This window comes from Falco biarmicus, chromosome 8 (genome assembly GCF_023638135.1).
Source record: "Falco biarmicus isolate bFalBia1 chromosome 8, bFalBia1.pri, whole genome shotgun sequence".
In the NCBI taxonomy this organism is placed as follows: Eukaryota; Metazoa; Chordata; class Aves; order Falconiformes; family Falconidae; genus Falco; species Falco biarmicus.
Genome location: NC_079295.1, coordinates 727580 through 742691, shown reverse-complemented (window position 1 = coordinate 742691; position 15112 = coordinate 727580). Strand labels below are relative to the sequence as shown.

Genomic DNA, 15112 nt, shown 5'->3' with positions numbered 1-15112 from the left:
CGCCATTCTTTTAGCATCTCTTCCCACCTGCCTATCTCAGATGGGACCCTGAGTGATCCTCTCTCCCCTCAGAAGCAACCAGGTTTCCCCACAGTTAACTTCAACCCATTTTTTTCCAATGGCACTTGATCTTATGCCAGCTCGTGTTCTATACTCTGAGCAGAGTGCTTTGTTCTTCCTTACTTGCAGTCTTAGGGGTGGTCATAGCTCCGAGGCCTCTGTGCTGCTGTAGCAGAAGCTTTTGAGATGTCAGAGCAGAGAGGACCTTTCCAATGGGAGGAGGCAGTTCAGCACCCTGCGCTTGGCTGTCACCCCAAAAGACCTGGATCATCACAAGGTCTACCCAGGGGTTTGCTCTGTCTCCCTCCTGCAGGACTTTCTGGGATTCAACAATGGAATTATTGTCTGTTGATGAAGGCTTAGTTGAGGGTTGCTCATCTTGGTGCCTGGAAGCCCCCCTCATGCACAGCGCTGTAGGTCAGCCGTGGAAAAACATTTCTCATGACACTCCACAGGGAGCAAGCCAAAGAAAGTATTTTTGGCACTGGTGACAGCATTTGCCCGAGGCTCTGTCTGCGTGCTGCTAGTAATGTCCATGGCTGTGTTTCCTTTCTAAACGTACTGGAATTTAGCTGGGTGGTGATTGCGGTCCTGTTTATACCACGTTGCCCTGATGTGCTGTGTATGGAGCCTTCCCCTCATCCCCCTCGAGTAGTCACCTGCTGGTCCTTGGTGGCCAGGGGACTGGAGCGTGAAGGGGGCACATCCACGTGCCAGCTGGGAAGCAAGTGCTCTGCAGCAGTGCTCCCTTCTCACCTCTCGGTTGCGAGCTTTAAACACTAGAATGATTGCTGCTACAACTACCGAGTGAGGGAGAGGTGACCTGTGTCAAAGCTCTGTGGAGAAGGCCAAAAAGAGAAAAATGTTGAAGTGGTTCAAGGCTGGATGTAAGGGTTTGCATTCAGAGATGCTGGTCCTGCCTTCGTTATTGGGTGATGCTAGGCAAAGTCCCTTCACCTCTCGGGGCCTCTGTCTTCATGCATATAAACCCATTAATTTCACTGAAGTGATGCAATGCCTGAAAGTCCGTGAGTTGGCTTTTCAAATGCTCTGGGATCCTCTGCTGGATGGCAGTGTAGGCGGTGGAGCAGATCTAGTTTGCTTATCCCTGCCAGTCCAAAAGGGAAGGTAAAAAAGAGTGATGCTGGTAACCTGCAGCTGAATCCCAGCTGCTCTCCCCTTGCCAGCGAAGCACTGCAGTGTGTGCTCCTTCATCTTCATCCATCTCCCCGAGCACCTCTACGGGAGGAAAAGCCATCTGAGGGTGTTGGTGGGTTGTCCATTAGTCGTGGCAGTAGCTTTGAGCCAGGAGGCTCTCCTGAGGGCTGCTAGCTTTCAAAAACCTCCTCTTAGCTCGTGAGTGTGGCGTAAAACTACCTGCCGTGCCAGCGAACAAGTGATAACCTGATCTGCTTGGGACCCCGTGGCTTGGGGTCAGCCCCTTGCTGAGCTGCTCCTGCTGTTCCTCCCCCAGTGCGTGGCTGCTCCTGCGCTTACGCGACAGTCTCTGCAAATATGTTGTTTATTAAATGATCTGCTTGGTTTGTGTCTCCCCATGGCTGCAGGTGCTGTCTCAGGCTGCAGAAGCAGGAGGAGAATGAGAGGGATTCTTTTCTCAAGCAGCGTGCAATGGACCCCACGCTCCAAGAACGCCTTTCCCTTCTCTCCCGTGCCTTCCAGAACCAGAGGGCAAAGGTGTGAGAAGACTCTATGCTTTTCTCCAGTGATATTTTTGCCATTGAGCCGGTGGTAAGCAATAGCTGAGAACCTCTCTTCCTCCTCCTCCTCCTCCCTGAATGAGGTCACTTGGCAGATACCCGCGTCAGCGTCTTGATGTGCCGAGAGGGAAGACATGAGGTTTCTAGTGAGGCTGGGAGAGGTTGTTGCAAAAAGCGTTTCTAAACAGTGAGCTCCTGGCAGGCGGCGAGAGCCTGCCTAAAGCTGAGCTCTGCTGCAAGGGCTGTAAATTAAGGGCACTTCATAATTGTCCTTACAGTGTTCAGGGGTACTGATTATTATATATAAGGGCAGGCCTTACACGTAGCGTGTGGGGATTAACCATGGGCATTAGTTCACCTATTGAAGAATGAAAAGGTCCTCTATGGAAAGGAGGCCAAGTTCAGCCCGTTTAATCATGGAAAGACCAATCCCTTCATATAATCTGGATTTATACCATGCGTGACTCTCCCTCCCAGCATTGTCTGTGAGCCTGCACGCAAGGCTGGCAGCTTTAAACGAACTTTTTGAGTTTCATTGCAGACTTGGAGAAAACTTTTTGCTTTTGTGTTTGCGCAATCAAAACCTCATGTCCTTCAATGAAACAGAGCCCTGACTCTGAGTATTTGCGTGGTCTGAGATGAAGAATGCCTGCTGCCTGAGCAATGCAAAATCCCTTCTCATCCTGTTGCAAACGCTAGAATAATCCGAGCCTCTTCTTTCTTTTATAGTAGGTGAAACTATTATTTTTTTTTTTTAAGGAAGGGGATCTTGTTCTCTTCTTGGTTACTCCTATAGCCCGAATGAGGCTGAGAGCCCCCCATGTGAGCACAGCTGCAGTTTCACACCACTGCAGCTGAGAGCAGCATGATGGGACCAAGAGCCTGTGTCAGAGCAGCGGGGGTATTGCAGAGAGCGGGAGCCGATCGCCTGAGCTGTGCCAGCTGGTTTTGGAGCATGTCGCAGGGCTCCTGCTTCATTACAACTGGGCTAGGTCTCCATAACGAGCTTAACCTGCTCTTGGGCTCCTGAAGTGCATTAGGGTGAGGTCCAGCAGCCTGGCTGCCCGCTGAGTCCTGGTGCTCCGTGTAGCGCTGTACGGACCCAGAGTGTAGCCTGGCCTCAAGTCTCGAGTGGAAACCTTTCCTGAATGGCTGTGTTGATGTTACAGTTGGCTTAGGACTGGGTGTAAGTGGGATACTACAGGAGTCGTTCCCCTCCTGGCTGGTTCAGCATTATCAGTCTTTAGATTTCCATTAATTCCATGATTTATGGACCAATGGGTTTCACATTCATAGTTTTGCTGATGTCTGTCTTCCCCCCTGGCGTACGGGTGTCTTCACATCAAATGTTAGTCTTTTTTCCTATCAAATGTAAAATCTAAAAATCCACTGCTGCTGACTTCCACAACCTTCTCCCCGGTGAGAGTCCCGTAACTTGTAGCGTGGACAGAGACCCTTCTTGCAGCGCCGTGTAAATCTGCTGGAGGGGCCCCACCAGAGCTGGGACCTTGCTGCCTCGGACCTCCTGGCCAAAAGCGGCGGCTGCTCTTCTCACCTATCACCTGTGGTGCCTGGGAGCACCCTATAGAAAGAATCAAACCCTTGGAACAAGTGGCTGGAGGTTCCCAGAGGTTAGGAGGCCGCTGGAGGGACGATAGCCTTGGAAAGGCTCTCTGGGCAGGGTGGCTTTGCAGGGTTTGTGCAGCAGCTTTGCTGTGTAAGCGGGCCGTTAGCTGCCAGGGGTTGCTCTCAGTGGAAGCTGCAGCAGGCTGTTTCAGCCTGTATAAGGTTAACTTGCTGATGAAAATAATAAGAGAAAAGAGGAGGAGCGGTTTTGCAGTCAGCCTGTGACCATGAACGTTTTGAGCAGCCGTCCAAGCCTGTGGGAAACAAGCTGTTCTGTAACTCTGACTTCCTGAGTGCATCTCAAAGTTGATTTATTTTTGCAAAGACACATGGTATGTCAGCAGGAGCATCTGTGGTAGAAGCCCAGGTGGCTCTCAAAGGACAAAGTCCTTGCTTTTTGCTGCACCTTCCCCACCACAGCTTAGCTGTAAGTCACAGTACAGACACGTGGGAGCTGACTCCTTGGAAATGGAAACCAGAGGAAAGGGAGGAAAAGGATTTGTAATCATTGCTCTTACCTTGACAAGTCATCACTGTCTTGTCATTGCCTGGTAGCGACTCCTCAGTGCCACGTGTCAGCTCTGAGCCGATGGAGGTGGTCTTCAAGATGTGCAGGTTACGCAAGTGCTACTGCTGTTGGTGCAGAGGTTGGGCCAGGAGATAACAGCTATATTTGTTCCTGCAAACGTCCACCTCAGCTGAGGTGCCCAGCTGGTCCCCATCCAAATGAGAGGGGACTGCAGAGCACTTTGGTTTTTGGCAGAAGGCGCCATCTCCAGTGGGAGCTATGGTCCATCCCTCCGCTCGCTGTGGGTTCGGTTATTGATGGGAAGGGGCAGATACTGGCTTTGGCGCTGCCTTTTCCCTGAGTGCCCTGAACTAACAGGATGCACTTTGGGGAGTCACTTCAGTACTTGTGTTGCCAGCTCTGCCTTTGGGGGTTTTGGTGTGCTTTGAGCAGTGATTTCCTTTCCATGGATCACCTTCTCCCTCCACCAAACAAAGCAGGCCGACAGTTGGTGGTGCCCCACTTTCCAAGACCAGCTTTTTCCTTTTCAGGCTGGTGGAGGTTGAGGAGATTCGCATTATTTAGGGGCTGAGGGAGGGGAAATAGGATCTGCATCTATTTATGGTTGGTCTCCTTATTGAGGTCACTTCTGTAGCGGTGAGTCATGGTGTGCCGTCCCCTCGGGTATCACGTTGGCATATGCTGTAGCAAAGCCAGGGCACAACAGCAGGAGTTTTTGTGCTGGATCATCATACATCCACCGTCTGTATTTTATGCCACCTGCCAGCTGCAGCCTGCCTGAGGCTGACATTAAGCCAGAAGTGTTGCAGTATCGTGTTCACAGCACTGCATAGTTGCATTTCTGTCCTGGCAAGCATCCACGGTAGTTTTCCATGATCTGACTCCACTGCCATCTTACGGAGAATATGCTAGCCGCGGCAGACAGCTGGCTCCTGCCGTGTCCTAGGGCTGGTACGCCTATGTAGCAGTAGCCCGCAAGGGTGAGTAGTGAAGTGTATCCTTTTAACCAGCAATTCTTTCTTCCCCGTGGGGTAGCAGGAATGTGAGGAACCTTTCCAACAGCCTATTTTCATTTCCCAGGAGAAATAGGTCACAATATTTTCCAGTTTTATGGTCTGACATACAGCAGTAATGAAGGGAGAAATGACAAAGGTTTCCCAAAACAGTCATGTCCTTCACAATTTTTTTTTAGCCACAGAATAGTAGAATAATGTGTAACTGATGATTTCTTCTTGCCCTCTCCCTTTGAGTCAAACAGTCTGGCGTGCAGCTTCACTGACAATACAGGGAAGCTGATTGTGGCCGTACTGCCTGAAGTTTCTGTCCGAATACGTTGAATCCTGGAGAATGGTGATTTCATGTCAGAAGCTCAAGAGGTTTGAGTCTGTTAACTGCTGGTGCAGGTTTTCTTGGGAGTGAGGATATGAGTGCAAGGCTCCATCAATAATGCTGCGTTAGGATTGTTGCAGAGAGCTGTGCGGGTGCATATGAATGGATGGGTTGTGTTGCTCGTCCGTAGGCTTGTCTCCTCTGATGCCTTAGAGCAGTCTCATCTGACTGTGCCTTGGGATCCAGCAGCACCCTGGATGTAGGGAGATATGTCCCTTACCAGGATCTTACTGCACCACTGACTGGCTTCCTGGAGCATGGCAGGACATCTGGTGAGTTATACAGCGTACAGAGAGATGCCAGCAACACTGCAGCGATCACCGTGGTCTCGGTGGTGTTGGGCAAATCATCCCGCTGGGGCCTCGGCCGCTGGGAATAACACCTGCAGGGACCCATCGCCACTCCCTCGCTGTTTGAAGATTTACGCTTGCAGGGTTCTCCCAGGTTCTTGCTGAAGCTGGATTTTTTTTGTGCAGCGGAAGTTCACCATTTTGGTGTTCGGTTTGGGTTATTTTGAGCCAGGATCACATTCTAGTGTCAGAGAAATGCCACGTGGGCACTGACCCAGCTCCGGTTCCGCTTCCGACAGCAGCGGTGATGCAGGAACGGGAGGAGGCCAGGACAACTAGGGCTTTGTGTCATGGGCAATGTCTCATACCCCCTGTGGAGACCTGCAGGCAGCTGGAGCAGATTGCAAAGCCCTGATATTCCTCTTCTGCCAGTTGTTGCCTGCAAGCAGAGGGAGGCTTGGACAGTGAGCCCTGGCCGGGGTAGCCAGCCCTGACGGGACCTTGCCTTTGTTTGTGAGCTGGTTTACAGATCTCTTCTGCAATGATGAAGGCAGGCATGGTTTTCTTTCTTTCTGTCTTTGTAACTAAGAATGGAAAAATCCATTTGACTTGCTAAATCTCTTCTGATCTGAGAAGACGTGTTCACATGGCTGTAGTGACACAGGGATATAAGGGAAGGTTTGGAGGGAAACCGTATCTTTTCTTTAGGTCAGCTGGCACTTCTGAAGAGATCCTTGATATGCCGAAGCCAGCCAGTTTAGTTCCTTTATTATAGCCCTAATTAAAAAAAAAAAAAAAAAAAAAGGCAAGCCTTTACCGGGTGCTAGTAAAGGTAAGGGACTTAATTTTTTTCACAGCTGCTTCCAAAGTCTTACACATTTTGTAAGTGTTGTTTGCTCCTTGCTCGTCATTGATGCTCTAAATAAAGGCTTACAGGGCTGTGGTTGAAAACAAGAAATGTAACGTTTGAAGGTAAATGGTTTGTTGTCTCCTGTCTTAGGAGGGAGATGTCTGGCCAAATTCTTCAGTTGAAATTTACGTGATCTTCAAACCCCGAGAAGCCAGAGCGTATCAACAGTCTGCTGCGACATCTCAGTACAGCTCCTTTCTCCTCCTCCTGCTACCCACAGCAAAGGCGAGGCACAAATACTCTTCCAGCCCAGTTGGTTCCCACGGAATTCCTAGGAAGAGCCGGTGGTCAGCAGGGCAGTGCCAGCACCTTCCTGCTGTCCCTGTGGCTCCCAGCTGGTCTGTGCAGAGCCAGGGCTTAGCGCGCCTGGCTCCGACCGCTGATCCCAGAGCAGCCAAAGCAGCGAGCTTTCATACCATGCATTCGTTGTGCTGCAAGGTGTTTGTAAAGGCAGAGAGGTACACAGCAGAAGAGCTTTGGTGGACGAGCACTAAGCCCCTATAGACCTCCAGGATGAGCCTTTATTACGTGGATGCACCATCGGGCTCCTGAGGCGGTAGGAGCTGAGTGAAACGTGCTCCCTGCCCCTGGGTCACCTCCCGCTCTCCAGGCGCTGCCAGACCGTAGTGGCTGAGCCCTGCTGAGCGCAGGGTGTCTGTGAACGTGCCACACGTGTGCTGCTGTCCCTGCGTGGGAATCGTCACCTCGTGGCTCAAGTCTCTGCTTCATCTGGGTCGCGTGTTACAGGGCTCGCTGCCCTCAGCAGGGTGAGCACCCTCCCCAGAAGTCAGAGTGCGAGCAGCCTGCTAGACAAGCTTTATGCTCCTCCCGGCTGACAGAAGTGCTGTCAGGTCTTTTTCTGGGAGCGGTTATCACTGACCCACCGAGTTACGCCGCCTTTGCCCTTACAGAGGTGATGGCCTTGCTGTGCTGGCACGGGGCAGGGAATGCTTGCAGCAAGCTCCGTGGTTCAGGTTACCTTGTCCTTCCTCTCCGTCCGTGTGGTGCTGCTTGAGGTGTTTTTCAGGAGTGGGAGGTCCCTGTCAGATTTCCATCCAGGGAACGCTCTGGTTTTCCCCATCTAAGAGGAAGGAGGTGCGAGGCCCGTGGTCCCCAGCAGCCAGGCTCCCGTTCTGGAGGGTGCTGAGATCACTAACCCAGCTGCTTCGAGCCATTCCTTACTGCTCCAAGCTGACAGATACAAAGGCCATGAAACAACTTTTTATTGATACGGTAATTGCGCAGGGTTTACTTGGCAAATGCCACCTACAGTAATTAACCAGGGCTCGTGTTAACAAACCGCCTTCCTGGCCGCCAGCTGCAGTTGTTAGAGCTGTGGAAGGAAAGGGTTGATTTAAAAAGCTGCTCCCAAGGGAATCCTGGCTCAGCGCTGTGCTCCTGGCCCTGGGATTTTTGCTGTGGTGGTGGGGCTGTCCATCACTTTGCTGCAGGGATCTCCAGGGGTTGTGCCTGGAGAGCTTTTGTTGTTGTTGTGGCAGAGAAATAGGAAAATTACTTACATGCAACCTGGGAGTTACAGGAAACAGAGCTGGGCAAGCGATCGGTGTTTAGAAAGAGGAGGCGTCTCTGGAAAAACCCTCGTGGTCCCTCAGGAGATCTGAACTCTTCCATGGGCCCCTTGGGAGAGGACCTCAAGGAGGTCACCTACCCCCCATCCCTCACAAAACAGAGCTGAGCCGCTGTATCGTCAGGGTGGAGACTGTCCCAGGGTGCAAAAAGAGTTTAAAGAAGAAACCCGTGATCTTTAACTAGGGAGTCATTAATTTTGCTTCTTGACGACTCTGAGCAGTGTGACAGCCTTCCTCGTGCATTTGCATGCCAGTCACAGATCCCTTTGGAGGACGATTTGCAGACAGCGTGTGCCCCTTGCAGGGAATATTTAGAAGCTTTGCCCTAGTGCAGCACTGTGAAATTGCAGTTGGATCTCGAGCCCCACGGGGAAGTGGCTGGCCTCCATGTGTGTTTTTGCAGTTGCCTCCATAAATTGCTTAGCCGAACGCTTCTGGATCAGGTGATTTACAGAACTCATCAGCACTGTGCAACTTGCAAAGCCAGCGGTTAAGAAGTGGTTTGAAATTTGTTTTGTTTAAGCTCAAAATGAACTTTCTTAGTTATTCATGCAAATAAAGCCATGGCTCGTGAGTGCTGGAAGGAAGCACGTGGTGGGGGGGCTCAATCACCTAAAATTCTTTTTTTGTTGTTTTTTTCTGGATATGGAAATGTACTGGGTTACATCTGATTTCTTCCAAAACCCATTTCTAAGCCACTTTTGCAGGGAGAAGCAAAATCCTAAGTGCTGATCCCTCCTTCACTTGCCGTGTCCTACATCGTGTAAAACTGGATCTCTGTGTTGATGTGGTTGGTTGAGAATCACGTTCAAAACCAACCTCAAAACCTGGGGACGTTCCGTGGGCAAAAAAATGAGTGCCAGAAAGCAGCAGAAGTTAGGGACTTGGGAAACAGTTCTGTGCTGTTGGGCCACCCACACCCCTGTTTCTTTGAATGCCGAGTTGTAATCCCTCCATGATGTGCCAAGGTGTTAACCCGACTGAGATCCGAATTCTCACTCCACAGAACCAGGTGTGGCTTTGGGACTGAGGACAAGGAGGCTGTGGCCCCTCCATGCCCTGGTCCATGTGCTCTGGGACATGCTGTGGTGGGGGCATCACACGGTCCCAGCCCGGGGTACCCAGGCCTTGGCCAGCGGCTGGGTGCTCCTGGAAGCCCCAGCTGCTAGCGAGGAGCGGGACATACTCTCTTTTTTCTTTCTTTTTCTCTCGGCTGTCCTGAATGGTCTGTATTTTACTCTGCTCCTCCTCCTTTCAGGAGAGCACTCTCTGAGGTTCACCTGGAAGGAGAGAGCGTAAAACTCCCAGGGTTTCCTAAAGTTCCAGCATCAATGGTGGGGCAGAAGAAAGGATAGCTTCCGCAGACCTTCCAGGAGAGGCTGAGGGCCTGCTGCAGAAGGGAAAGAATGGCCACTGATTTTTTTTGATGATAGTGGCCGTGGGGCATGCCTCACCCATGATTATGGGCAAAACTTGTCCCTTGGAAATCTTTGTCATTTCCTAAGAGCTTTGATGGTTTAGAACATCAAGTTTTTAATGAAAATTAGGCCACATGTGATGCAAGATGGAAAAATCTTCTGAACAGCGAGCACCCAGTACTGCCTCTTTTCGGGTGTCTGTGCAATAGAAGTACACAGCCCTCTGATGCGTGCCTGAGCTGTGAAGTGTAACTCATCTCTGCTGTCAGCTGGGCTGCGGCTGGATCCACTGAAAAACCACTGAATTCAGCAAAAGCTCCCTAGCTCTTCCTTTCTGGCTTTGGATGTGATCAAACATCCCCGTGCCACGGTTGCAAGCCCAAAGTCAGGGATCACTGAAAAGGCTGTTCCAGGAGGGTTTTTTCTGAGTTGTGATCTAGTCACACGTGGGCTGCTCTTTGCAATAAGAAGTTGGTTTGGACATTCTGGAATGACTAAGCAGCAGACTTTTATAAAAAAAGAAATCAACTTTCAGTCCCTAAGCTTTAGTTATTGGTGGGTGTCACACAAAAGGAGCTCAAAGGATAGAGGAATAGTTTTGCACAAAAGCCACAGTGACGGTTGTGTACAACTTCTGGGGCTATCTTCTGCTCCTTGTGCTACTCGCTTTCCGTACAAGAGTAGAATGGGATGGCAGTGTTACCGAAATCTCGGAATGAAGAACTTATCAACACCAATGTGATGTAGATAAGCAGACATTTCTTTATGGACGGCCGGGTGCGTGAGCGAGTCCCCTCACGATCGACGCACACCATGGTTCAAAATCATACACCTTATATAGAACTCATTCATACATATTCATTAAATATTCATGCATAATCGTAAGATTTCCCATAAATCATTAACATACTCTCCTCCCATATCCGATTCTGCGCAGTAAAGGTTAGAAAGGTCCGGAAATGGGTCTGGGGTACGATTTGGGTAGGTGGTATGTGAGTCGGTGGTCTCGATCTCCCCCTGCCCGAATTACCTGCCACTTGAGGTAACTGTTTCTTGGCCGGCAACTATGGGTTGCTTCACTCGACTCTTCCCAGTTCACATAAATTCTCATTTTGACATTTTAGTACATCCTCCTAGGTTACATATGAACAATCATCTCAAATCTTAAGTCTGTTATCTAAGTTCTAAACATTCCTACTAGGTGATTCTGACCAATTCCTCCGGCCTTGGTACGGGGCTGTACAGAGGATTTTCTATAGCCGCTTTTTACTATAACTATAAGTTTCATTAAAATATATTTTCTTATCCTCTTATATTTCTATTACATGATTGATTTTATAAAATCAAATAATCAATCAAATAAAGTCAATCAATCTTAACTTATTAGCAAATCTATAACATTTCCCCATCCTCTTATATTTCTATTACATGATTGATTTTATAAAATCAAATAATCAATCAAATAAAGTCAATCAATCTTAACTTATTAGCAAATCTATAACATTTCCCCCCTTTGAAAGTGTTGAAAATCATTATTTCAATACTTTCACATTATTTACATATCATTTGTTTCAACATATTTTGGTGGTGGGCTATACCTTGGTGGACTGGTTGGTACTTCTCTCATGATCATACGATTGATTGCAATTCTATTGGTAAACTGCTTCTTCAAACATGCATATACCAACATGATCATCAAAAAGACAATCAGTAACAGAAACAAAGTTTTGATTAGGGATTGTATCCAAGAGCTCAAGTTCCTTCCTAATTTGTTAAAAATTTTCCCTAACCAGTCTTCTGACATATCTTCTTGAATTGATTCTGTTTCTTTTTCAATTTTATCTAATAAATCCAAATCATGTTCCACATCTTGTGTGACATTTGAAATGGGGATGCAACAGTGGTCCAGTTTATCTTTGAGATATCCACATACTCCATGTTCTTTAAGTAGGAGCATATCTAGTGCCATTCTATCTTGTAAAGTCATTCTAGAGGTTGCCTGTAATTGTATATTCAATTCCTTAAACCCCTTTTTGGTAACGTTTGCTAATTTTTCCACTTGACCAGTTAACTTATAAAGCCATGCTCTGTTTCTATATGATGCTATAGGATTTAAAAGTGATTCAATTGCCCAGCCAATTTTCACTCCTGTAGATGGTTCATTCCAAGTATCATCATTTGTCTCAGATCTCTTTGTTCGTTTCAGTTCTAAATTTTCTAGAGATCCTCTAAACGGTGATTTCTTCCAAATCGGACACAATGTTGGCACGCCTAAAGTTATTTGTTTCACTTTACCATCTAATGGTAGATGAGTTGTCCAGGTTCCATCACTCAATGCCCAAATTAAATGTCCTGGACTTTGAATAGTAGATTTTCTACAACTAAACATAATTCCTCTTCTGGGTATATAGGCGCTAGATAGATTGAGAGTATTCTTAAGACCTCGACAAAAACAACCATATTTTAAAGCGGCAGCCAAAGGAGGGATTCTTTGAATTATTAAGTCTGCATTGCTACAATCATACACTTTTTCACATTTCCACCATGGCACTATTTTATTCTCCTTTTCTCCCAATGAAGTTGATCTATCATTGACCCAGGGTAATACTGAAAACACTTTTCCATCCCAGGTAAAACACCAAGGAGTTTTTGCCATATACTGAAAATGGGAATATAAGGTCATAGACCAAACCGAATCCCAAACTATTTCCTTTTCCTGTAGGGTTCGATTCTTTTTCTCACATTTTGTCTCGGTTATCCATACACTGGTGTTTGTTGTAGCCATTTTAGGCTAGTAACACCATCCCTTGTTCCCTAAATCTCCATATAATCCCGGTTTAGCTACAGATCATCCTTTACATTCCCAAATGGTTGAATATACTGGTGATTCTTCCCCAACTTTAACCTTTTGCAATTCCCAAGTTTCCCTAGGTTCTTGTTTACAATCCATTGTCTCATTTTCATATTCTAATTTGGTCAGATTCATGGTTAAGATTCCCCATGGAATAGATTCACCTACTGCCCTCGGTATTGGTAAACAAGCAGTGATCTGCATAACATTTTGTAAATTGGCAAATCCTTTAATCAATCCTACCATCAAATTTTCCTCAGCCGTTTGTTTGGGAATTTCAATCACTTGTTCTGTCTCTATTTGTCTTTCATTCCTGTCCACCAAGTCAGCCCATGATCCTGCCAACACTACCAACCCAAATGGAATCCAAAGAACGATCATAACCTGATATGAAAAATTAGACATTTTTCAAAGTCAAATTTAAAGTCTTTGGGTCACGGTTGATAATCTTCCATGGAATAGGTGCTTTCTTCACTCGAGTATAATGGATCCAAGCATCCGATTCTGCTATCTTGATAGCCGTAAAAGTGGTTAACAGTACTTGGAAAGGTGCTTTCCAACGTTCCTGTAAAGGTTCAGAGGTCCAGGTCTTCACATAGACGTAATCTCCTGGTTGGAAATCATACACTGAATTTTCCAGGGATAAAGGTCTATTCCAAATTACTGCACTCCGAATTGCAGCCAAAGTTTTTCCTAGAGAAAGCAAATAGTTATATACATCCTGCTTTCCTTTTACATGTACGTTTGGATTTGGTTCTGGAGACTCATATGGTTTTCCATATAATAATTCATAAGGACTGAGTGAGGTTCCACTCTTTGGCTGTACCCTGATACGTAATAATGCCAATGGAAGCGCCTGAGGCCACTTTAGACTGGTTTCTTGACAAATTTTACTTATTTGTCGTTTCAAAGTTTGATTCATCCTTTCCACTTTCCCACTAGATTGGGGTCTCCAAGATAAATGTAGGTCACAATTAATACCCAATACTTTGCTAACACTTTGGACTACTTCAGCAACAAAGTGTGGACCTCTGTCAGAAGAAATTCCAATAGGAACTCCAAATCTCGGAATTATTTCTTGTAATAACCACTTCACCACTTCTTTTGCTTGTGTAGTGCGACAGGGAAGGGCTTCTGGCCATCCTGTAAAAGTATCAACCCCTACCAGGATGTACCGGTACCCATTTTGTCTGGGTAGCTCTGAAAAATCTACTTGCCAATCATCTCCAGGTTCTACACCAGATTTCAGTCTACCCATTTGAACCTTTTTCTTAATCATTGGATTATTTTTCAAACATACTTCACACTTTGCAGTTACCATTTTAGCTATTCCCAACATCTTAACTGATATTACTTGTTTTCGTAAAGATGTTACTAAGGCTTCTGCTCCCCAGTGACATTCCTGATGTCTCGTTTGAATTATCTCTCTCATCACAAGAGGTGGAATTACTACCTGTCCATTAGGGGTTACCCACCATCCCGCTAAGTTTTTCTTAGCATTTAATAATGGACTCAATTTGTCATCTTCCTCTGAATATCTCGGGTTTTCCCTAGGAAGGGTTACTGTTTTAGAAGGAATTATTGCCATTTGCAATGCTTGTTTCTTTGCTACCTTTTTTGCTGTTCTATCAGCTAAATTATTCCCAGCTATTACTTTTGTATTCCCAATCTGGTGTGCCTTACAGTGCATGATTGCTACTTGATCTGGCTTTTGAACTGCTTGCAATAATCATAAAATTTCTGTTTGATGCTTAATGTTTGATCCTTGAGAGGACAATAACCCCCTCTCTTTCCACAAAGCTCCATGGACATGCGCTACCCCAAAGGCATATTTTGAATCAGTCCAGATCCTTACTTTCTTGTCTTTGCTTATCTCTAAGGCTCGAATTAAAGCGATGAGTTCTGCCTTTTGGGCTGATGTGGTACTCGCCAATGCTCCTGCTTCTATGACTGTAGTCTCTGTTGTTACCGCATATCCGGCGTATCGGACTCCTTGTTCCATGAAGCTGCTTCCATCACTATACAGTTCCCAGTCTGGTCGCTCCAGTGGTACATCCTTCAGATCTTCACGACTGGAATAAACATACTCGATGGCAGCCAAGCAATCATGCTCCAGTCGTCCTTCTTCCTGTATGGAACTTAAAAATACTGCAGGATTTACCAGGTTAGTTGTCTTTAGAATCACATCATCCTGTTCAGTCAGTACTACCTGGTACTTCATCATTTGGCTGGGGGACAGCCAGTGTCCCCCCTTCTGTTCTAGGACAGTTATCACCATGTGTGGGACATAGACTGTTATTGTTCTTCCCAAAGTCAATTTCCGAGCTTCTTGTATGAGCATCACTGTTGCTGCCACTGCTCAAAGGCAGTTTGGCCACCCTCTACTCACTGTGTCCAGTTGTTTAGAGAAATATCCGACTGGTCGTTTCCAGCTTCCTATCCTCGGGGTTAACACGCCCAGTGCAAGGTGTTGCCTTTCATGTACAAACAGCTGGAAATCTTTGGTTAGATCCGGCAGTCCCAAGGCAGGTGCAGACATTAAGGCACGCTTCAACTCTACAAAAGCCTTTTGTTGTTGTGGGCCCCATGCAAAGGGAGGGTTCTTTTGGGCCTCGTACAGCGGTTTAGCTATTAGCCCATAGTTCATGATCCAAAGGCGACACCACCCAGTCATTCCCAAAAATGCTCTGAGTTCATGAATATTTCTCGGCTCAGGTATACCACAGATAGCT

General features: G+C 47.1%; 1 pseudogene; it reads left to right on the top strand.

Annotated features, from left to right (window-relative positions):
• Nucleotides 1–15112, top strand: part of LOC130153731 (hydrocephalus-inducing protein homolog) — a 62755-nt pseudogene that overhangs the window by 33661 nt on the left and 13982 nt on the right.